Source organism: Bombina bombina, chromosome 1, assembly GCF_027579735.1.
Source record: "Bombina bombina isolate aBomBom1 chromosome 1, aBomBom1.pri, whole genome shotgun sequence".
NCBI classification, from domain to species: domain Eukaryota; kingdom Metazoa; phylum Chordata; class Amphibia; order Anura; family Bombinatoridae; genus Bombina; species Bombina bombina.
The window spans coordinates 118,542,870-118,566,387 of NC_069499.1; positions in this window are offsets into that span (position 1 = coordinate 118,542,870).

Here is a 23,518-nt window from a genome sequence, read left to right on the forward strand (position 1 = left end):
ATTCTTTTATTAGAATCAAATATAAAACAGTCAGTCAAAATTGCCTAATCTTAAAGTGGTTATGTGAGAAGGTTGGTACCAACCAAATGTTTTGAGGTGTAGCTAAAATTAGTATACGATATATGTGTGTAAAAACAGTGTATAAAATTAGCAAGTCCAGTATATACCTTGGTAGGTATTTAAAAATACTTTTTGTAAAAGATTTGGCTTTTCGCTCATGAAATGCACCAAAGGTAGAAAATAGGGTATATCACAAAAAGACTTATTTCATAAAGGCTGAAAATAAACACCTATTGTTGAACCAGGTGTCAATAGTTGTCTTCAACAACGATCTCTAACAACTGTGTTTCTACTAATTATACCCTATTTTCTACCTTTGGTGCATTTCATGAGCGAAAAGCCAAATCTTTTACAAAAAGTATTTTTAAATACCTACCAAGGTATATACTGGACTTGCTAATTTTATACACTGATTTTACACACATATATCGTATACTAATTTTAGCTACACCTCAAAACATTTGGTTGGTACCAACCTTCTTACATAACCACTTTAAGATTAAGCAATTTTGACTGACTGTTTTATATTTGATTCTAATAAAAGAATATTATTTTTAACCAATAATCTATTACACACTACACAGCCACAGTATACAGTATGTGACATGGTGCATCACTGTCCATATAACAGGTTTTGTCTTCATGATAGACTGGCCCTGTAATTATATACTACCTAGAAGGTGAGCCCATAACCTTACCATTGGCTTTGCACAGTCTATAGACAGTTAATGATCCAGGAGTAGGCCGAGGTTAAATATGATTTCCAACTGGACTAACAGAAAATCTATAATGGGTATACAATATAGTGAATCTTACATTCTGGACATATAAAAATCAGTAATTCAAGAGTCCCTCTAATAAAACATACATATATAAATGTTAGCAGCCCAGGTGTACACACTTAGAATATCTGTATAAGACATAAGAAGTATATAAAAAAAAAATATAAGAACCTATGTACACTTCCGTATAACACAATAAAAGACAATATTGAATCTACCATAACGCAAACACATATACTTGCAGATATTACCACATCAGTCGCCATCATATAGTCCTGCATCTGTAGTATAATTCAAAGAACAGAAATGTGTGTTATAGCACCCTTAGTTAGAGTTACAATGGAGTAAACGTTGGAGTTAGGATAGTTAGTTCAGTATGAGATTACTTCTCAAATTTATCCGATGCCCGAGCGTCTTTGCTGGGGGTTGTAAGACCGTGGACAGTTCAGTAGTTGAAGAGTCTGAGGCCAGATAACATCTTGTGAGAGATATGAAATCCTTCTGTTGTCATCTTTCCATTGTCGCCGCACTTTCAAATACAGAAGGTCTCCTGCGTCTAATCGCAGTGTATTAGTATGGGAAGGTGCTGGAGGCTCATTAGGGCCACATGGGTTCTGCGGTAACTCTGCTGTAGGAATCTGGTCTAACCTTTTCCCAAGGCCTAGGTATCTCTCAACCGCCTCGACTGCAGGACACATGGGAGACAACATCCCAGTCTCATGGGAATAGCTCTGAAACATCACTGAAGATATCCAATGACAGGCACAGGCTCGAGTGTAGGTAGGTAATTCAGCTGCTTGTGGAGTCGCTTCCACAGACCGGGTTGGCTGCGTCTCATAGGTTGTCAGAGCAGCGCTATACGGTTGGAACTCTGAAGCAAATTACATTGGGTCAGTATCCCTGCAGCCTGCCATTGCTAAAAGAGAGGTGATCTCTGTTGTTAGGGTCCGTTCGATATTCTGTAGACACAGTTCGAGTGCATGTCGCACTCTCATTCCCCATGCACTCGTAGCCACCATCTTAGCGTTATCCGCTATGTCTGGTCTCTGTATTGAGTTTGTAACAAATCTTGGACAGGTTGCATTCAATATATCTACTCCTCCAAGTTTCAAATAATATATAGTCTCACAGAATGCGGTATTATACCACCTCAGTGTCAGAAATTTAGGGAAAATAGCTTAGTACATCTGTCCTAGAGAGAGGAGCTTCATGGAGACACGTCCTGTCTTTTCAAAGGCTAACTCCGCCCCCATAAATACAAATTTTATAACATTAGATGTTTCATTATGATTTCTACCTTTAATCAATTCTTTCCTGCCCAATTTCAATACAACTTTAAATATTTTCACAAAATATGATTTTTGCAGAACAATTTAGTTGTAATTGTTAATGCTAATAAAAAAATAAAAAATAAAAATAAAAAAATTTACTGCATATTTTTATTTCTTTATTTAATTTTGTTATATGGTTTTAAATTACACATTTTGAGAGTAGTATTGTAATGTATGCATTATCTTCACATACTTAAAAGCACGGACCCTTCTCCCCCTTGTGTGACACACTGTTCTCAAGGTGAAAACTGCCTTTATAGAAATAGGACAAGGGCTTCATTATACTGGCATGATTTCTTATACTGTAGATTCTCACATAGAGATCTACATTATGCTATTCTCTTGCTGTTACTAAAGGCTTTAGTTCAAGTGAATTTTTACCTAAATGTTTTTTGCAGCTTGTAGTGTTCTAAATTTGTGAATAAATGTATAAAAGTATAAAGCAAAATCTAAAATAAATAAATAAAAGGAATTTGAGATAATATGGCTGTTAATAAAGAGCTGTGGGTGGAAAAAAAAGTGAATAGTTTGTTCACTTCATCATTTTTTTTCTATTGTGCTAATTAGCTTTTCTAAATTAGCTGTGATTTTATTTCAACACTTTTAAAAAATGCACCTTGAAATATTAATTGAGAACCTGGAAACTCCACTGCAAGTATGAGCAGAGCACATAAGTGATATAGTATCTGGGCAATTGTGTGGAGCAGAGGAATCTTAGGCTGGTAACAATAAAAAGAAATCTTCTGGTGACAGATTCCACACTGGGATTTCAATTACTCATTAAATAATTTCCCCCTGGAACTATGTCTGTCTAAGCATGGGTTTAGTTGTCTCCCAGACAGATCTATCACCAGTTAAGACTCAAGAGAGATTTTTCTGCTGCACATGAAAGGTGACCGCGTAGCAGCCAGATGTAAATTGTTCACATTTCTTCTTCTAGTTTATCATTATTAATTATTATAATTAATTATTAAGTATCATTGTTTTTTTGCATCTAAAAGACAGAGGACATTTATATATATATATATATATATATACACACATACGCATATATATGTGTGAGGTCTGAGGAAGGAGAGATTATCATCGAAACATCACCAAAATAAAGAAATTCTGAAGTTTGTGTGAAACCCAGCGAGTGTCGTCTGTATACTTTCTATTTATTACCCCTGCAGGCACCCTGGTTGTTGTCATTGTTGGTTAGAGTTCCTAACATTTATATATATATATATATATATATATATATATATATATATATATATATATTTATACATACACACGTGCGCACACAGTTAGAGATGTGGAATTTTAGTCATCAACCCGTAATCTTTTATCCCCTAGACCAGTTATGCGGATCCTTTTAGCTTTAAACTTAAAATATACAGATTTAACATAACCTTAATTATGCAAAACATATTTTAAGATGTTTTAAAGAATGCTCTTCTAAAGAAAATGAGTTCAATGTCCCTTTAAAGCTTTTTTTGGTTTATACATGAAACTTGTTGTAAAACAATCCAGCTTTAGAAGAGGAAAATAAAAATGAACAATAGGAATAAAAACAATTAAAGGGACAATCAACACCAGAATTTTTTTTTTTTTAAATGATAGATAATTCCTTTAAATACCCATTCCCCAGTTTTGCATAACAAACACAGTTATAATAATACATGTTTTACCTCTGTGATAACCTTGTATCTAAGTCTCTGCAGACTGCCCCCATTTTTCACTTCTTTTGACAGACTTGCATTTTAGCCAATCAGTGCTCACTCCTCAGTAAATTCATGTGCATGGGCTCAATGTTATCTATATGAAACACATGAACTAACGCCCCCTAGCATATGAACCTCCTAGGTTTAGCTTTCAACTAAGAATACCAAGGCAACAAAGCAAAATTGGTGATAAAAGTAAATTGGAAAGTTGTTAAAAATTGCATGCCCTATTTGAATCATGAAAGTTTTTTTTGGACTTGACTGTCCCGTTAATAGCACTAACTTTAAACTGCTGAATACAACTACAATATAATGGTTACTACTCACAATGCTATTGATTTTCCTACTGTTGCTGCAGTTGTCTTAAAAACTGTTCTTTTATTTTAACCCCTTACAGTTATCAGTTAGTGAAGCTCTGCATCTTCACACTGGTTGCCGCCATCTTGAAACTTATATTTGTTATGTAACTTTTTAACTGTGCAAAAAAGTAACACTTCTGCTCCCTTTTATGTGAGCTAAACTGAAGTGCAAGGTACAGCTGTTAAAAAGCCGGTAACATCAGTGAAAGTGAACTGCTTCTGTCACACGATGCAACAGTACTCATACTACAAGATAGCGGCAGCATTTCAAACTGTATTCTGTAATGAGCTAAAATAACAGAATGGCTTTAAAGGGACATGAAACTCAAAGTTTTCCCTTCAATATTCAGATAGAGAATACTATTTGCACAAGTTTCCAATTTACTTCTATTATCAAATTTGCTTTGTTCTCATGTTTTTCTTTGTTGAAGAGATGCCTAGGAAGGTATTGTGCACATGACTGCAGCACTACATGACAGGAAAAAGTGCTGCCATCTCGTGCTCCTGCTAATGTATGACGTTGCAAAACTGCTGCCATATATAGTACTGCAGACACGTGCACTCTCCTGAGCTTACATACCTGCTTTTCAGCAAAGGATACAAATAAAACAAAGAATATTGGATAATAGAAGTAGATTGTAAAGTTGCTTAAAATTCTATGTTCTAGCTGAATCATGAAAGAAAAATATTGGGTTTAATGTCCCTTTAAAAAAAAGTTGCAGGTACAGTAACCATACTACTATAATTGTATCTAGCAGTTTATTGTCCCTTTAATAGCAGGAAACACCAACCAACAAACCAATTCATCGTTAGTGAACTGTTTTTGTATTAAAAAGTGTATTTGTAGAAAATAGTTTTTCCTTTTTTTAATAAAAGAGCAGATATTAAATCCCACAGACAGCACATCTTGATTCACATCAAAACCTATTTTTCAATAGAATTCTTATTTATTCAGACGTCTTTTCTTGCATAATTAAATGTCATGAGTTCTAGTTCCCTTTTGAAGGCAGAAAACAGAGAGTTAAAGATTTGTCACTGTTCCATAAAAAACATTTTGCTGATAAAAGCGGGAATATGGATCAAAACGTGTTGTTTTTTTCACCCTAAAGCTAAATAAGAAGCGTAAGTCCCCGCAGACAGCGCTGGCATTAGGAATCAGTTGGAAGGAAGTGTTTGAAGACAAATATCAAAGTGATTTGAGGTCCTTAGATTGTTAGCTCGTTTTTCGTTCTTCAAAGGAGATACAACAAGGAAATACATTGCATCTTCTAAGAAATGTGAAATGCTGAATGATATCTGCTGAGAAAAAAGGTGAGCAAGGGGTTATGGGCAAATGAGTATGACCAAGCTTCACAAGTCACAGAAGACAATGATCTGTGTTGAACACAGATACAACGCTTGGTGCATCTCTTTAAATCAACGGATGTCTTAAATCGTTGAGAAATCATTTGAAATAACTGTGCCACGTTGGTTGCTAATCAAAAAAAATGTAATGCAAAGCCATTGATCATTAGAGGGTGCATCCAGCAGTGACATTTCACATTGTATGATGGTCTACAGATAAAATGTGATTTGCATTAAAACAAAATATGTTTGGCCTTGAAATTCACTATAAAAAACATTTAACTTGTCGCTTCAACTTAATGTAAATATATTTATGAGTAATATGTCTGCTAATTCAAATAAAAATGTCTAGTATTTATCATGTTACGCTAAATGTCTAGTATTTATCATGTTACGCTAAATGTCTAGTATTTATCATGTTACGCTAAATGTCTAGTATTTATCATGTTACGCTAAATGTCTAGTATTTATCATGTTATGCTTACTGGGTTAAAGGGACAGTCTAATGCAAAAAATACATTTTGTATATCATTTGAATATATAGGCTTCTAATTATCATTTCAAGGTTTGCTCTCAGGAACCTCTTCTGCCCGGCTCTGCTGCTTGTGCAATGCCGACCACTGCTTATGTGCGATCAATTGAACGGGAGCAGGGGCTGTCAATCATCCTAATTGCATCCGTGACACTAATTGCATCCGTGGAGAAGCTGAACCACTGAGGCTCCAAATCTACATCTGTAGCTTAATAAATGAGGGCCATACACTTTTCCATTACTGCTCTTAGCTTACAATGTCCACTTATCTAAAGTCTCTGGAATTGTGAGATTCTGTAAGAAATATTACCAGCATTATGAAGCCCCTGGTGAAATTCTCTAAAGATGTTTTTTTTTTTTTTTTTTTTAAAACAGCGTGTCTATTAAAGGGGCTTTTCCTGCATCAAATAAAATATTGAAATAATAGCATGCAGTAAAAAACTGTATTGTTAAATTTAGTTTCAATTTGTAGCAAAATAGTTTTTCAAGAAATCCTATTTTAAATTGTAAATTTGTATTGAAATTATGTAGCTAAAAAATATGCACATGCTAGAAATTGTAATAAAACTAAACTGCATGTACGAAAATCACTATGAAATTAGTACTTTTAATACAAAATTCAAAGCACATTATTTTGTATTGCCTCTGCTAGTGGGCTGAACAGGGGTGTTCCATTTGTGCAACTGAAAGTTCTATGCCAGGTCTCGAGTTTTCTCTAATTATTTAACCCCTGCAATTCTTTAGTTTTAACTTGCAAACTGAAAGGTGCCAAGATTATGTCAAAAAATCTCAACACCTTTACTGTAATAGAAAAACATGTATACAAAAATAGAGGCAATTTTAAGATACTATACACTTAAAAGTAACTCAAAGGGACACTAAACCCCAATTTTTCCTTACATGATTTAGATAGAGAATGCAATTTTAAGCAACTTTCTAATGTACTCCTATTATCATTTTTTCTTCGTTCTCTTGCTATCTTTATTTAAAAAGCAGGAATGTGATGCTTAGGAGCCGGCACATTTTTGCTTTAGACTGTCCCTTTAACCCAGTAAGCTTAACATGATAAATACTAGACATTTTTATTTGAATTTAGCAGACATATTACTCATAAATATATTTACATTAAGTTGAAGCGACATGTTAAATGTTTTTTATAGTGAATTTCAAGGCCAAACATATTTTGTTTTAATAATGAAAGATAACATTTGGGTTCAGTGTCCTTTTAATCTGATTTGTATTGTCCCCTGCTCCCTTCACTCACCCCAGCCAAGTTTTCCTCTCTAGTGAGTTCCATTACTTTCTATGGCACCAATATTCAAAACATCGTCAGACTAACAGGAAAATGTTTTTTTTTTTTGCATGACAATAAATTCTAAAAAAAAAATCTAAAAAAGGGGGCTGAACCATGACATTGTGGTAAGTGGCGATGTGTCTCCCATTGGAGACAATAGGGATCATGGCCTCTCCAAAAGGCCGACAACATCGCCACTTCTCAGCACTATCAGCCGGGATTTGGGACGGTATTTGAAGTGTTCCTACACAGCACAGACAGTGTGTTTGCTGAGACAAAAGGAGGTTTCTGTATAGAAACACTTCAATAAATACATACCTAACCAAACTGTAACTAAACCTACATTACTTTATTTTAACTCTGCTACACTATTAAACCATTATCTGCCATAACCTACAGTCTTTTCCTTATAACCCCTAACCTATTAACCCCTAAACATAAAATATCTCACCGCAGGAAACCCTAGCTACTTAACCACTTAAAAAAAAAAAAACTCCCCATTGCAAGAAACACCCTAATCTATTAACCCCTAAACCGCCACAACATGCCACCACAACCTACCTCTATACTACTTAACTCCCTAACAGCTAAGCCCCCGACTCCTAATCTAACACTCCCTAAGTTACAGAAAATAAAAACACTAACAATACAAAAAAACGAACACATTACCAAGAAAGAAAGAAAAATCAGTTAGGCCTATAGAAAAACTAAAGTACCCTTAAAAAAAAACACCACAAAATAAAAAGCCCTTTACAAACACTAAAACCTGCCGTAAAGTGATTATAGTTCTTTACTTTAAAAATCCCTATTCTAAAGCCAAAGTAACCCACACCCCCTTAAAAAACATACACTAAAAATGAGAAAGGCATTTAGTAGGGAACTGCCCTAAAGTAATATAGCTCTTTTACCTTATATTAAAAAAAAATCTAAAATAAAAAAACTACCCTAATAAACCCGATCCTAAAAAATGTTCCAAAAAATGGCCCTAAATGTTAAATGCTAGTACTGTTAACATGCAGTGCTCATACTTCCCAACTGTCAATACTGTCCCTAGACAAACACTGTTTTTGACTTCTTGTCCCCTAATATAAACTTCCCAGGAGTCTGCCCTACATTGCCGAATTCTTCCCCCAGAATGCTTGTGGTGGTGAGAATCAAACTATAACAGGCGGATGCAACCGGGGAGCACTTGTTGTGCAGATTTTCTCATCTTAACACTGCTGCTTCCACCTTAGATATGGTGGACTTAAAGCACCTCATATTGATCCATCCAAGACAATTTACAAGTCCTGCTCTCATGCAATATGTGGCATTTGCCTGTGTAATGGCATAAGCAAGCTGATGATGATGCCTCTTTGCCATGAATATGAATAGGTTCTCTTTATCGAAACCTTGTCTGCCCTCCAGCTGAGCCCAAAGCATTTTTTGATTTTATGTATTTGTTTGTTTGGATATTAGGGAATCTCTGTCTCCTGCAATTTACATTAGAACAACAAAATAGTTATACAATGGCTCCTATTTATTAAAGAGCAAGCAGACAAGCTGGCCATGTTAATGATCTGCAAGGCAACATCCGCCACTCGTTTTTAACATTGAACAAGCACTTGCTTGTGTCATCCCGCCCTCGCTCTGGCCCAACCAACTGGGACAGACCTGGGCTTGTCAATTATTGCAAACTAGTCCTAAAGCCCGTTCACACGGGCCATTTTTTGCATTACAGTGGTCCCACCCCTGGCGTTCTCTCCCTCCCACTCTCTTTTGCTTTCTCTCTCCCCCTCTCTTTTGCGCTCTCTCCCCCTCTCTCTCTCCATCTCCCCCTCTCTCTCGCTCCCCTCTCTCTCTCCCCCCTCTCTCTCTCCCCCCTCTCTCTCTTTCTCTCTCTCCCCCCTTTCTCTCTCTCTCCCCTCTCTCTCTCTCCCCTCTCTCTCTCCCCCCTCTCTCTCTCCCCTCTCTCTATCTCACCCCTCTCTCTCTCTCCCCTCTATCTCTCTCTCTCTCTCCCCCCCTCTCTCTCTCGCCTCCTCTCTCTCTCGCCTCTCTCTTTCTCTCTCCCCTCTCTCTGTCTCTCTCTCTCCCCTCTATCTCTCTCCCCTCTATCTCTCTCTCTCCCCCCTCTATCTCTCTCTTTCTCTCCCCCCTCTCTCTCTCTCCCCTCTCTCTCACCTCTCTCTCTCCCCCCCTCTCTCCCTCCCCTCTCTCCCTCCCCTCTCTCCCTCCCTCTCTCCCCTCTCTCTCCCCCCCTCTCTCTCTCTCTCTCTCCCCCTCTCTCTCTCTCCCCCTCTCTCTCTCTCCCCCCCTCTGTCTCTCCTCTCTCTCTCTCTTGCCCCTCTATCTCTCTCCCCTCTCTCTCTCCCCCCTCTCTCTCCCCCCCCTCTCTCTGTGTCTCTCCTCTCTCTCTCTCCCCTCCCCCCCCTCTCTCTCCCTCTCCCCCCCTCTCTCTCTCTACCCCTCTCTCTCTCTCCCTCTCTCATTCTCTCTCTCCTCTCTTTCTCTCTCCCTCTCTCTCTGTCTCTCTCTCTCCCTCTCTCTTTCCCCTCTCTCTCCCCCCTCTCTCTCTCCCCACATCTCCCCCCCTCTCTCCACATCTCCCCCCTCTCCCCACATCTCTCCCCATCTCCCCCCTCTCTCCACATCTCCCCACATCTCTCCCCTCTCTCCACATCTCCCCCCTCTCTCCACATCTCCCCCCTCACTACACATCTCCCCCCTCTCTCCACATCTCCCCCCTCTCTCCACATCTCCCCCCTCACTCCACATCTCCCCCCTCTCCCCACATCTCTCCCCTCTCTCCACATCTCCCCCCTCTCTCCACATCTCCCCCCTCTCTCCACATCTCCCCCCTCACTCCACATCTCCCCCCTCTCCCCACATCTCCCCCCTCTCTCCACATCTCCCCCCTCTCTCCACATCTCCCCACATCTCTCCCCTCTCTCCACATCTCCCCCCTCTCTCCACATCTCCCCACATCTCTCCCCTCTCTCCACATCTCCCCCCTCACTCCACATCTCCCCACATCTCCCCCCTCACTGCACATCTCCTCCCCCACATCTCCCCACATCCCTCCACCCTCTCTTGAGCTGTTTGAGCTCTCTCCACGGCCCTTCACGGGCCTTCACGCTAGGCTCCGCCCCTTTCACGGGCTTTCGCGTTAGGCCCCGCCCCTTCATGATCGGCCACGCCCACTTCTGCTCGGCGCAGTCGGCAGAACAGGTAGGGACTCAGGCCAGTGTGTTTGTCCGCGTGCTGTCTCTACTGCGCATGACAGCTTCGGACAAACACACTTGGCCTTTTATAGTATAGGATGACCACTAATTTTTAACTTGCAGTTGCATGTCATGTGAGCATGCACTGCAAGGCCCCCAAACTGTCAAACACATCTTGATAAATGTCAGAAATATCTAATTTTGTGAACTTACATGTTTGAATCTAGTGCAGACTTCAGATTATATAGGATACAACAATACTTAATATTTTGTGTGTATTATGTGCAATTTACATTTGAGTATTCTGGGGCAGAGCAGGTTAAGCTTTGTAAACTGTTGGTTGGCATGGTAAGTACTCCTTAAACAGCTTACTTGACTGCTCTGCTGCAAATTTTCTCTGGATTTTTTCGCCCAAATATATTTTGCTGATAATTTAAAAAATATTACAAAAAAAATATCCTAATTTTATAAACCTTCAAAAGTATAAAATATTGTGCATCAAGCTATAGCCTTGCTGGAAAAAAAAATATTACAGATTCTAAAACCTTCACAATATCACAAACAAATGCTTCTGTTTGGATGGTACACCAAAGGGTCAGCATACAAAGTCCTATAGCAGCAGGAAGAGGTCAGAGGTACCTTAGAATGGATGGTCATTTCACTTTGGTAGGTCAAAAAAGAAATCAATATCCTGTCTTTTAAAAGCTTCAGCATTATGCTTTGAAATACACATCTATCTCCTAGACAGGAGTTGAGAAGAGTTATTTTCCCCAGTCTGTCTGCACCCTTAGGGAGGTCATATCACAATGTGTAATAGCCCTAGGGGTTTGCTTTACATGAGTGTCAAACCATCCTTTACAGACTAAGAATCATATGTGGACATTACATTTTCAGAAATCCATTCAGACAATTTTAAAAGAAAGTTGATTATTAACATTAATTGGAGCAAATACAAAATTAATTTACATGCCACAGAAAGAAAGGCTTTAAATCATCCTAAAGATCTTAACTCCTTTGCTGTTATCCAGTGGTTTGAAGTAACCAAATGTATGGCTATGGAAGATATTCCTTTAATATGTTAAAGTGTTTATTTTTTTTATTTTTGCACGTTTATGAATGTTTTGTGTGCATTTTTTGCATGTGTTAAAGGAACATAAACACCTTTTATTTTTAAGACTTTTTGTTGTTATCTTGCAATGAATTAACATATCACGTGAGTATGAACATTTTCTGAATATTATAATATTGTTTGCAGGAATTGCTTTTAAATGGCTAATCTCTCCTGATCGTTTTCCTTATTTAGACAAGCTAGTCTGGACGAGACACTGGAGTAGATGCTATGATCGGTCATTTTGTTTGCAAAACTTGCATTGTTTTGCAATAGTTTCTCTTACCACCTCTGGTTAGGGTCAGAAATACAACAATACTGAGCACTTCCAATTCTCAGAACCAGAGAACCAACAAAATTCTGAGTTAAATTAGATGAAAAGGGGGTACAATCAGTAATCAGGGCCGACGCTTGTGAAAGGCAACACCTAAGGGCGCTTGTGAAAGGCAACGCCTAAGGGCGCCCCCCGCAGGTGGGCGCTGACTCTAAGAGCGGGAGGTTAATCTGCCTTGTGAGTGAAAATATACTGTGCGGTAATGCTGCAGTGGCTGCCTGTAGTGCACTGTGCACACAGCATTAAACTGAGCCTGAAGCAACTTGTTCCAATGCTGTGCTGTGGAGCTTGCGCTAAACCTGCCAATCTGTGTGCCTCAGTGACATGTGGAGTCACTAACTGCTGTTATCTAACTGAGCGGGAAAACATGAGGGGGATGCCATGGCCTCGTCTCTAAAAGTGAAGGAGTGACATGGCTGACGACCACCTCAGACGGCCGGTAACTGAAGTGTACACTGACTGAACTTCTGAGGAGGTAGGAGGGGGCCGGGATTACTGGTTGCAGGGAGCAAAAGAGTAAGAAGATAATATAAAGAAATGTTAGTGGTTGCAGGGAGCCTTTAGGAAGACTGTGTAGTGGGGCAAAACCAGAAAGAAAAAGGACTGAGAACATAACTGAAAATGACCAGAAGAGGTGATCCATTTAATGTACTTTCTATATGTTTGGCATCACAACATAATGCTCTCGGTTAAAGTCACATTCTGAATCGGTGTAGTAGATATTGTTAAGGTTAGTAATGTGGTTCATTCTGGAACAGGAGAGACAACTGGCAGAAAGTGGATTCACTTGTCTGCAGACACTAGCTGCCAAAGTGCGCAACATGGAAGAATTCAATCACTAAACGCTGTTAAACACTGTCTGTATCTGTCTTGCGGATATATGTATTGGAAGTCAGGGAAATTCATTTGAGAGACAAGAGAGAGCAGCAGTATGCCAGTATCCTAGAGCTGCAGTATCAAAGTGAAGACAGTCTCACTCAGTCAGTCACAGACTGTACCGAACTGCAGCCGCGCGTTGGCCCCTGAGGCTGTGTCACTCACACAACACTGTCATGTGTGTCATGCGCACAGCCCCGGGCCACACGGCTACCACTTATGGCCATTTGCCTGTGCCCTCACAGACAGAATGTGACTTTAACCGAGAGCGTTATGTTGCGATGCCAATTGCCAAACATATAGAAAGTATATTAAATGGATCATCTCTTCTGGTCATTTTCAGTTTTGCTCTTAGTCCTTTTTATGTCTGGTTTTGCCCCACTGCACAGTCTTCCTGAAGGCTCCTAGCAACCAGTAACATTTCTTTATATTATCTTCATACTCTATGACTAACATAATAAAATATAAGAATACAGCCACCTCTTTCTCTTACTTTGGATAAATAAGATGCATAGAAAGGCATCTGGGAGGGTAATGAGGTAATATACCCTCTGTGTTAGCTGCAGCACTGTGGAGTTGTAAGGTGTCCCATATCCCTGGAATTAACTATATATATATATATATATATATATATATATATATATATATATATATATATATATATATATATGTATATTGTGTATATATATATATATATATATATATATATATATATATATAGTGTGTGTGTATATAACAGAATTTATGTTTAACTGATAAATTTCTTTCTCCAATGGTGTGTCCGGTCCACGGCTTCATCCTTACTTGTAGGATATTCTCTTCCCCTACAGGAAATGGCAAAGAGAGCACCCAGCAAGAGCTGTCCATATAGCTCCCCCTCTGGCTCCGCCCCTCAGTCATTCGACCGACGGTTAGGAGAAAAAGGAGAAACCATAGGGTGCAGTGGTGACTGTAGTGTATAAAGAAAGAAATTTTTCAAACCTGATTAAAAGCCAGGGCGGGCCGTGGACCGGACACACCGTTGGAGAAAGAAATTTATCAGGTAAACATAAATTCTGTTTTCTCCAACATTGGTGTGTCCGGTCCACGGCTTCATCCTTACTTGTGGGAACCAATACCAAAGCTTTAGGACACGGATGAAGGGAGGGAGCAAACCAGGTTACCTAAACGGAAGGCACCACGGCTTGCAAAACCTTTCTCCCAAAAATAGCCTCCGAAGAAGCATAAGTATCGAATTTGTAAAATTTTGGCAAAAGTATGCAGAGAAGACCAAGTCGCTGCCTTACAGATCTGATCAACAGAAGCCTTGTTCTTGAAAGCCCATGTGGAAGCCACAGCTCTAGTAGGATGAGCTGTAATTTGTTCAGGAGGCTGCCGTCCAGCAGTCTCATAAGCCAATCGGATGATGCTTTTCAGCCAAAAAGAAAGAGAGGTAGCAGTAGCTTTCTGCCCTCTCCTATTACCAGAATACACAACAAACAAGGATGATGTCTGTCTGAAATCCTTTGTTGCTTCTAAATAGAACTTTAAAGCACGGACCACATCTAGATTGTGTAACAAGCGTTCCTTCCTTGAAACTGGATTCGGACACAGAGAAGGAACAACAATTTCCTGGTTAATATTCCTGTTGGAAACGACCTTTGGAAGAAAACCAGGCTTGGTACGTAAAACTACCTCATCTGTATGGAATACCAGATAGGGAGAAGTACACTGCAAAGCAGATAATTCAGAAACTCTTCTAGCAGAAGAAATAGCAACCAAAAACATAACTTTCCAAGATAGTAACTTAATATCTATGGAATGCATGGGTTCAAACGGAACCCCCTGAAGAACTGAAAGAACTAAATTTAGACTCCAAGGAGGAGTCATGGGTCTGTAAACAGGCTTGATTCTAACTAACGCCTGTACAAACGCCTGTACATCTGGCACTGCAGCCAGACGCTTGTGTAACAAAACAGACAGAGCAGATATCTGTCCTTTTAAGGAACTAGCTGACAAACCTTTATCCAGACCTTCTTGGAGAAAGAAAAGTATCCTAGGAATTTTAATTTTACTCCAAGGGAATCCCTTGGATTCACACCAACGGATATATTTTTGCCATATCTTATGGTAAATCTTCCTAGCTACAGGTTTTTTGGCTTGAACCAGAGTATCTATGACTGTATCTGAAAACCCACGCTTAGATAGAATCAAGCGTTCAATTTCCAAGCAGTCAGTTGGAGAGAGACTAGATTTGGATGTTCGAACGGACCTTGTACTAGAAGATCCTGCCTCAAAGGTAGCTTCCATGGTGGAGCCGATGACATATTCACCAGGTCTGCATACCAATATCAGAATCACCGAGGCCTGCTCCTGTTTGATCCTGGCTACAAGCCTGAGAAGGAGAGGGAACGGTGGAAATGCATAAGCTAGGTTGAATGACCAAGGTGCCACTAATGCATCCACCAGTGTCGCCTTGGGATCCCTGGATCTGGACCGTATCGAAGAACCTTTGCGTTCTGGCGAGACGCCATCAGATCCATATCTGGAATGCCCCATAGTTGAGTTAACTGGGCAAAAAACCTCCGGGTGGAGTTCCCACTCCCCCGGATGAAAAGTCTGACGACTCAAATAATCCGCCTCCCAGTTGTCCACTCCTGGGATGTGAATTGCAGATAGGTGGCAGGAGTGATCCTCCGCCCATTTGATGATCTTGGATACCTCTCTCATCGCTAAGGAACTGTCCGACTGGAACCTTATGAATTTGGCCTTTGCTAGGTGAGGCCACGCCAGGAGCGCATTGAATATCGCTCTTAGTTCTAAAATGTTTATCGGAAGAAGAGACTCTTCTCGAGACCATAGACCTTGAGCTTTCAGAGAGTCCCAGACCGCACCCCAGCCTAAGAGACTGGCGTCAGTCGTGACAATGACCCATTCTGGTCTGCGGAAACTCATTCCCTGAGACAGGTGATTGTGAGACAACCACCAGCGGAGAGAATCCCTGGTTACCTGGTCTACTTGAATCTGGGGAGGCAAGTCTGCATAGTCCCCATTCCACTGATTGAGCATGCACAGTTGTAATGGTCTTAGATGAATTCGAGCAAAAGGAACTATGTCCATTGCTGCAACCATCAATCCTACTACTTCCATGCAGTGCGCTATGGAAGGCTGAAGAATAGAGTGAAGAACTTGACAAGCGTTTAGAAGATTTGACTTTCTGACCTCTGTCAGGAAGATCTTCATTTCTAAAGAATCTATTATTGTTCCCAAAAAGGGAACTCTTGTGGACGGAGACAGGGAACTCTTTTCTACGTTCACCTTCCACCCGTGAGATCTGAGAAAGGCTAGAACAATGTCTGTATGAGCCTTTGCTTTGGAAAGAGACGACGCTTGGATTAGAATGTCGTCTAGGTAAGGTGCTACAGCAATGCCCCTCTTCCGAAAGGAAGAGCCACGAACTGGTAATGTTTGTCCATGAAGGCGAACCTCAGGAACTGATGATGATCTTTGTGGATAGGAATATGCAGGTACACATCCTTTAAGTCCACGGTAGTCATATATTGACCCTCCTGGATTGTTGGTAAAATTGTCCGAATGGTTTCCATTTTGAATGATGGAACTCTGAGGAATTTGTTTAGAATTTTTAGATCCAGAATTGGCCTGAAAGTTCCCTCTTTTTTGGGAACTACAAACAGGTTTGAGTAAAAACCCAGACCTTGTTCCGCTGTTGGAACTGGGTTTATCACTCCCATTTTTAATAGGTCTCCTACGCAATGTAAGAATGCCTGTCTCTTTATCTGGTCTGAAGATAAGCGAGACATGTGGAACCTTCCCCTTGGAGGAAGTTCCTTTAACTCTAGAAGATACCCCTGAGAGACTATTTCTATTGCCCAGGGATCCTGAACGTCTCTTGCCCAAGCCTGAGCGAAGAGAGAAAATCTTCCCCCTACTAGATCCGGTCCCGGATCGGGGGCTACCCCTTCATGCTGTCTTGGTAGCAGCAGCAGGCTTCTTGGCCTGTTTACCCTTGTTCCAGCCTTACAATGGTTTCCATGCTGGCTTAGGCTGGGAAGAGTTGCCTTCTTGTCTGGAGGCCGCAGAGTTAGGATTCGGTCCGTTCCTGAAATTGCGAAAAGTATCGAAAATTAGATTTGTTCTTAGCCTTGAAAGGCCTATCCTGTGGGAGGGCATGTCCCTTTCCACCAGTAATGTCTGAAATAATCTCTTTCAATTCTGGCCCAAAAAGGGTCTTACCCTTGAAAGGAATATTAAGCAATTTATTCTTGGACGACACATCCGCCGACCAGGATTTTAGCCAAAGCGCTCTGCGCGCCACTATTGCAAACGCTGAATTTTTCGCTGCTAACTTAGCCAATTGGAAAGCGGCATCCAAAATAAAGGAATTAGCCAACTTTAGTGCGTGAATTCTGTCCATGACTTCATCATATGGAATCTCATTTTGGAGCGAATTATCTAGTTCCTCGAACCAAAAATACACTGCCGAGGTGACAGGAATAATGCACGAGATTGGTTGAAGCAGGAAACCTTGCTGAACAAATATCTTTTTTAGCAATCCTTCCAATTTTTTATCCATAGGATCTTTAAAAGCGCAACTGTCCTCAATAGGAATAGTTGTGCGCTTAGCTAACGTTGACACTGCCCCCTCAACCTTAGGAACCGTTTGCCATGCGTCCCTTCTGGGGTCAACAATGGGGAACATTTTCTTGAATATAGGAGGTGGAACAAAAGGTATACCTGGCTTTTCCCACTCCTTAGTCACTATATCCGCCACCCGCTTGGGTATCGGAAAGGCATCAGCGTGCACTGGGACCTCTAAGAATTTGTCCATCAAGTCATCAAGACTCCTTAAGTTAGGACCTCCTTAAGCAGGGCGCGGAGATGTTCTAACTTAAATTTAAATGTTACGACATCAGTGTCTGCCTGCTGAGAAACTTTTCCTGAATCAGAAATTTCCCCCTCAGACAGGCCCTCCCTCACTGCCAATTCAGATTGATGTGAGGGTATAACTGATAAATTGTCCTCAGCGCCAACCTGCTCATCTTCTGTATTTAAAACTGAGCTGTCACGCTTTCTAGGGTAGGATGGCAGTTTGGATAACAGATTTGCTATAGAATTATCCATTACTGCTGTTAACTGTTGCATAGTAACAAGCATTGGCGCGCTAGATGTACTAGGTTACGCCTGTGCGGGCAAAACTGATGTTGACACAGAAGGAGAGGATGAGGAACTATCCCCACTACCTTCATTAGAAGAATCATCTTGGGCAATCTTATTCAATGTGGCAGTACTGTCCATACTTTGCTTGGACGCTATGACACAATTTGCACAAACATTAATTGGGGGAACCACCTTGGCTTTCATACACACAGAACATAAGCCATCTGAAGGTATAGACATGTTAGACAGAATTTGGCAGGCTAATAATGCAATAAAAGCGTTTTTAAAGAAAAGCGTTACTGTCCCTTTAAATAATAAACAGGCACACTTTATTTCTGATATATTGAAAAACAATGAAGGCAATGTCCGATTTTTAAAAAATTTTCACCCCAGAGTCCTAATGCCTTGAAAGTATTGCACACCAAGTTTCAAGACTTTAACCCTTAAAATGAGCAAACCGGAGCTATTTGTTCAATTAGACAATTTTAATACACTACAATCACAGCCACAGCCTTGCTGCAGCTTTTTACCTTCCCTGAGAGTTATTCAGCAATGAAATAAACCTTCCAGAGTACGTTTTACTATGCCACAGGACCCCTCACATGAAGCTGCATGCACTGCCATGGAAGTAAACTGCGCAATTGAGGAGCGAAAACGGGGCCTCCTTCCTCTGCATACCAGAGTGAAGGGGCCTTCCTGACTGAAATAGCCGTCTAACTTAATGCCAGGCGATAAAAACGTTCCCAAAAGTGCTTTTAAGTGCACAAAACACACTAAATGCCATTAAAATATGAAATAAAACAATCGATTTAGCCCACAATAGTGTCAACCAGTGTAGAGCCCATTTGTAAGCCTTAATCTGTTATGAGTCTAAGAAAATGGCTTACTTACCCCTTAAGGGAAAACTGACAGTCTTCTACCATTAACATGTCTTGTTAGAAATATGACTGATCATACCTTGAGCAGAAAAGTCTGCAAACTGTTCCCCCCAACTGAAGTTCTCTGGGCTCAACAGTCCTGCGTGGGAACAGCAATTGATTTTAGTTACTGCTGCTAAAATCATACTCCTCTTTAAACAGAACTCTTCATCCTTTTCTGTTTTAGAGTAAATAGTACAAACCGGCACTATTTTAAAATAACAAACTCTTGATAGAAGAATAAAAAACTACAACTAACACCACATACTCTTTACCATCCCCGTGGAGATGCTACTTGTTCAGAGCGGCAAAGAGAATGACTGGGGGGCGGAGCCAGAGGGGGAGCTATATGGACAACTCTTGCTGGGTGCTCTCTTTGCCATTTCCTGTAGGGGAAGAGAATATCCTACAAGTATGGATGAAGCCGTGGACCGGACACACCAATGTTGGAGAAATATAGTATATAAATAAATATATATATATATATATATAAATATAGGAAAAGTAACGGAGGGGACGCAACTGCTGGGAGCTAGTGGGAAAAAAACCATTCAGTTCCTAAGCAAATACTGGTATGGCCATGAATAAATCAAATATGTTGTGCAGACCCTTGAAATAAATTACATGAATTAACAAGAAAGAGAAAATCTCAAAAAAAATTATAGTAAGGTGTATCCTAAGTAGAAGCTATAATGGCTTCAAGAGAGATCAATCTCTGGCACTGGAATTTCCAAAACTTAGTTGTCTCAGAAACATTCTAGCAATAAGTAAATACACAAGTGATCAAAAAGTGTATATATCAAAAGCAAAAAAATAATATACAAACCTGACCGGTCAGGGGTGAGTGTTCATGCATGAACAGGATACAATATTTAACTAAGAGGTGAAATGATATAACAGTATTATAGCAGAGAACGTAACCTCTATATCATGACAGACATAGATATCTCTATGCACTCACTACAGTGTAAGTGAAGTATATTCCTTGGGAAACAATGGTCAGACTACTGTACCCTACTGCAGACGGCACCTTTAAAATTAAAGGCAAACTGCCGGGCAGATATAGAAATGGGATCTAAGTAGTTTCTGACTATGTACCTCAAGATATTATACAGATATGAACAGTACAAATTAAAGCATAGGCATGGTAATGTACATACATGTTATTGCTGAGATATATTTGTGGGGAACAATTATCAAACTACTACACCCTGCTGCGTACGGCACCTTAATAAATAAGGCCTAATGCCGTGCAGGTTTTGTGATGGGATCTAAGTAGTTAATGGTAACGTGCCTCAAAATATGTACATCTGTCTGTAGGTAAGCAAGCATAAGCATCAACAAAGCAAAAGTAAGGTTTGCTCGGCAGGGGTTAGTAATAAGCAGGTAGTAGCGTATTGTGTGAGTCGCTATAGCGGTCCTTTGCATTTGGTCTTTATATGCATAAGATGAAAAAAGTCATGTAGGGATGGCAAACATGATGCAAAATAAGAAATTGTAAATCAGTTATGCATAATGTTAGTATGCCTTAAACGATGGTAAAAGATAGCAATCTCTTATGTACTGAGGGACTTCTGTTTCAACCCTCTCTGCAGGGTAACGATATCCAGATCGAACATAAATTTGCCTATTGATCAGGCCAAAAATATGACAACATATGACCTGTCTCCTGTATTATCCCCAAGCTGATGCATAATAGATAGTCGTTAATGGTTTCCCAGGGACATCCAGAATTCTTCGAATCCGTTTACTTGCTATGTATCCGTTCAGTGGCGTTCACACTGACCACATGTACCATGGCGTTTCACCCGCTGGGTGTGTCGGGCTTCGTGACCATCACGCCCTGACGAAGTGCAGACTCAGTTATGTAAGCTTGTGTAATGTTAAGTTCTAGCAGTGAATGCTGTTTTGGGGGCTCCAAATGCATATGAATAGGTTCCCTCTCTGTGAACTTTGTCAACACATACCCTAATAAATGAGAGCCGAAGGGGCTGATTTTTCAAGGCCCGAATTTTCTATATAAATACAAATTTTTAGACATGTATATGTATGTATATATACATTTTAACCCTTTCCATTCAAATACCTTGTTGTATAACTTATACCTTTGAATGAACCCTTATAACTTTTTCTTTTTAATATTGATGTAAATAATTTTTATTAGATAGCGTATTTATGAGTGTAACACTTTATGTTATTGTATTTATATTGTGTTTGGTCCAACATTTAATTTAGCCTTTACGCAAGGACTTCAGTCAAGCTAATCAAGTTTACTTAACACAACGGCAAACAGCTTAATTAGAAAAACCAAGTGCTGTATTTCTAAATACCTGATTGGACGTTTTGGTGGTAATGTGCCTTGTAATGACAGCTAACCAGAAAAGACGCTGAACACAATACAGGTGCCAGTATTAAATTTAATGGTGTGGGGACAAACAATAAAAGTCCAGAGTTATCCACATGTTACTACATAAGTCCGTTTTTTTTGCTGGAAACTGATCCAACTATCTTTTGTACAGCTTTTAATTAGAGGCGCTACAAGATCTTTCTAGCCCAGTAAGTGGGTATAACTTAACATCTATTTACCGATCAAGAGTACAGACCATAAAGGTTAGTTTTGGATGTTTCCATGTTAAAACATATCAAGGGGGTATTTCAATGACTGGATACAATTATTTTAACATTTTAGATTGTATCATATATTTTTAGACATTGAGAGGAGACGTCCTCCTCTTTCTTATATATAACATAAGAATTGTATATTATTGTATTGTCATATGTAATAAACTGTAATAAAATTTTTAACATATTTTTTGGTATCAACTCTTAGTTTTTTTTAGCGCTTTGTTCATACGTTTATGCAACTCTATATGTGTCTGGGTTAGAAACCGGACGGACATAGCATATAAGGGTTAGCAGTGCGGTGTTAGAAGTCAGTTTTTGTTGTTGAAGCACAGTACCTAGGTAGGCTCAATGGCATTCATGTGTTTTGAGCACTGCATGTACAAACACTGCTGCTTTCCAGTGCTCAACAATGTATTACATTGTTAAAAAATGTTATTACAAACACAGCTGCCATATTGTGCTCTGGAACACATTAAATGTGATATTAGCAGAAAATTAGAAAGCTTTCTATATCTGAATCATGAATGTTTCATTACGATTTTCATATCACCTTAAAGGGACAGTCTAGTCAAATTTAAACACTCATGATTCAGATAGGGCATGCAATTTTAAACAACTTTCAATTTTACTTTTATCATCAACTTTGCCCTATTCTCGTGGTATTCTTTGTTGACAGCTAAACCCAGGTAGGCTCATATGACAATTTCAAAGCAATTGAAGCCTGCTTCTTATCTCATATCTGAGTTTTTGCATTACTTCCAGAGAACAGAGAAGGTGGAGATAATTTACAGGAGCCAGAACCCTAACTCTTTTGCTTTTTCATATTCATTGAATTGCTTTGAGGATATTATGGGATCGATTTATCAAAGGCTTTCGCCAGCCTTTGAGCTCCTACGGCTGCAAGATCTCACAAGAGAACCTGCATGCTGAATTTAACAAGCAGCAGTCATTAGACCTCTGCTTTCCTAACCTTTCGCCACTTCTAAAGTGGCAAAAAACAATCTCTGCGGTCTAATCCAACCGGGGAGATTGACAGCTCCTGCCCATGTGTGATTGTCTGTGCACGATCAGGGGTGCGGGATTGCACGTGAGTGCAAAATAGTGCTCGTGTGCAATGCTGAATTCCGCCAGGGGAGTTCAGCCCGCCAGAGGCAAGCTGCGGCGGACAGGGGTGCTTATGTGTGCCCCTGTCCACCTCAGCTTGATAAATCGCCCCCTATCTATTTAAGATTTCTTCTTGAATAAAACACACCCAAGTAGTATACCATATTCTTTAAAGGTAAATGCAGTTCTGTATATAGTATAATATAGTTATGCATAATTTCTGTCTTAGAAAACGTCTGGTATGATTGTTTCATGATGTTTAAGGCTAACAAGTAACAAAATCTGTGAAGAGTGGTATTGCTTTGATCACTGCTGATACAAAACATTGTTCAGGAATCACTCTGTCATTATCTCACCAGATACGGAACAATGGAAGCTATATCTGCATGTTCGAGGGCTGACATCACTTCAAATATATGCATCAGGGGTCAAAGGTCATCAACCTACACAGATCTTGTCTGTCTGATCTAAAAAGCTGACACTCCACTATAATCCCATGATACAAAAGCAAAGATTAAAGATCAGATGATAGGTGTTCAATAAAAATAATATTTTACAAATGTGGTTTTCATTTGCATGTTTAAAATGAAAACAATTCTGCCATCATGTCATGTTTTCTATCATTTTCTGTCTCCTGTAGTGCCTGCAACAGTTTATCTATTTCTACTTCAGCCTATTAGCTTCTAAATCAGCCACCATGTTTTCTATGACTCTGTTCCTTGTTAATTGATACAGGTTAGATTTTAATCATTTTGAGTACAAAAACTGTTATTGTGAAGATTA